The sequence below is a fragment of the Montipora foliosa genome, chromosome 1, assembly GCF_036669935.1.
Source record: "Montipora foliosa isolate CH-2021 chromosome 1, ASM3666993v2, whole genome shotgun sequence".
In the NCBI taxonomy this organism is placed as follows: Eukaryota; Metazoa; Cnidaria; class Anthozoa; order Scleractinia; family Acroporidae; genus Montipora; species Montipora foliosa.
The window spans coordinates 45,442,734-45,445,233 of record NC_090869.1 but is presented as its reverse complement, the minus strand read 5'-3'; positions in this window follow the sequence as shown (position 1 = coordinate 45,445,233).

The following is a 2,500-nucleotide window of genomic DNA, read 5'->3' as shown; positions in this document are numbered from 1 at the left end:
GATATAATATGCGGCTCAGATAGTTATCCTTTTGGTACTTTCGTACACTGAATTTCCTAGGTTGCGGGCAGAGTCAAGAACTCAAGGAAATTCTTTTTTCTATAAGATATATGAATTCATCTTTAACCTCAACCACCTGTTGGCACGATCTCCACGAGTCAATAAAACTCCTAGGGAAAAGGCATTAAAATGTAAAAAAGAAGCCATTGGCACAGAGGAGTGTCACAGTGAAGTTAAATTACTCCACAAGATTCCAGTCACGGTCCTTCCAGTTTAATTAACGTTTCATTTTCTCCAATGTATGTGTATTAATGACTCACAATCAAGGAGTTGAGCTGAGTTTGGGTTTCACTGAGGCAGCGTTTACATGAATGCAGTTTAACATTGACACAGTTTCATGACTTTGAAACCGCGTCAAAATTGATGTAGTTTGGAAGTGTTTACATGGAATCGTTTTCGCAAATGCAAATTTTGCGCCAAAATAGTAACCATATTCAAATTGATGCAGTTTTGCTGTTTACACGACAGATGACACCATATCATTTTGAAAACGCTCCACTTTTGGCAGAGTTTTGAAATCGACACGATTTCCCCAATGGTCTCGACCGGTTCGTGTAAACAGAAGGCGTAACAGCATCGAAAACGATGCGGTTACAAATGAAACCATGTTCGTGTAAACACTGCCTGAGTACACTTAAATCAAGATTCACAGCACGGTTTTTGGTACATCACGATTCATGGACAACAAAAATAGTGGATCACGATGTCAAGAAAATAAGCTTACTTCCACCCCCCTCCACGTTCAGATTCTCCTGATAGTGACTTTGGTGGAAAATGTAAAGTGCGCCAAAAATTGAAACTTGCAATTTCCAGGATTTAGTAACGAGCTAAAATCACCGCCGACGTCTCCCCGACAGTACAAATGAGTTTTCATATGCCAGGAATGATTGCCGACGATCGCTAAAATCTGGGACACGTTGGGAAATAGAAATGCTTCCTATTTTCCCAATTCGTCCCAGACCATACCAGATTATCGGGGATGTCCACGATTTATGGTTTTCATTAGTCAGCATAATCTGGGACGGGCGATTTTCCAACGGTAAAGCTCATCCGATATGCAGAGTTTGGCCTTCTCAGTGTACAAGCGACTCAAACGAAGAAGATGAATGGGTGGCAAAGGATCGTCCGTGATCTTTGGAGGTGATCAAGGCCTTGGGAGCGAATTTATGGCCCTTTTCCTTCAGTAATCTCTGTTCGGCTCCCCACCCTTGGGAAAGGATATATAGAGGGAAATATAGAGGGAAAAAAGAGGGACCAAAAACCTCCTAAATTGCTCTTTATCGACCCAGAAACCGTACCAGAGACAGACACACAAGACCGAAGCAAGGTAAGCTATTTTTTAATTTTAAATCGTACATTTTTGTTTGAATTTTGAGAAAAACCGTTTTCCCCATACAAATCCTTATATTTATACTCTTGCATAAACACAGCACAGGAGCAGAGGAGTCCTATTTGACCGTTCTTCCAGTTAAATTCCCCGTAAAATTGCAGAGCGAATCACTCTTATTGATTTGAATCACCGTACCTGATCAAACTACACAAACGTTCGTGTTACATCTAACCACTAGGTTGCAGCGGGTGACAATCGAACTGTGCCAGCCTGAAAAGTTCCACTCGGAGTGTGGCGTCCCCAAAGGCTCATGTCTTGGACTGCTGCTTTTCACCATATATGCCGGCAAACTGTTTGACATAATCAAACGTCATCTTCTATCAACGCATGCACACGCTGATGATACGCAATTGTATCTATCATTTAGTCCAAATTGTATCACTTCTGCCAATGATGCTGTAAAGAGCATGGAAAGTTGTATTGGGGACATTTAAGCTTGGATGATTACTGACAAATTGAAGATAAATAATGGAAAGACCAAGCTTATGCTCCTTGGCGAAACAGCAGTCAGTGAAAATTAATGAAGGTGGTTTGTGTAATGGTAATACCATAATTTCTCCAGCCTCAGTCACAAAAATACTTGGGAGTACGGTCTGAATAAATCAAATGTGCAAGTCCATGTGCTGATCCATGCACTCATCGCCGCCGCATCGACTACTGCAATAGCTTGCTGTTTGGAAACCCAGACATACATATTGGTAAACTACAAAGATTACAGAACAGTGCCGCTTATTTGACCTGTGGAACTCCACGCTACAGCCACATCACACTGGTATTACATGCGATACACTGGCTGCCTGTGTCAAAATTGCTGTCATAACCTTCAAGGCTATTCATGGTATGGCTCCAGGATATGTGTGTGATCTTGTCAGGATTAGGAAACATGAACGTTAGTCACTGAGATCAACGCAAGACTTCTGCTCATGCCACCCACCGCGAAAACAAAGAAAACTCTAGGAGCGTATGTCTCCGGAGCACCTTCAGTTTGGAACATTCTACCAAGCCACAAGTCATAACAATCGATTTTTAAATTTAAGAGTCTTTTGAAAA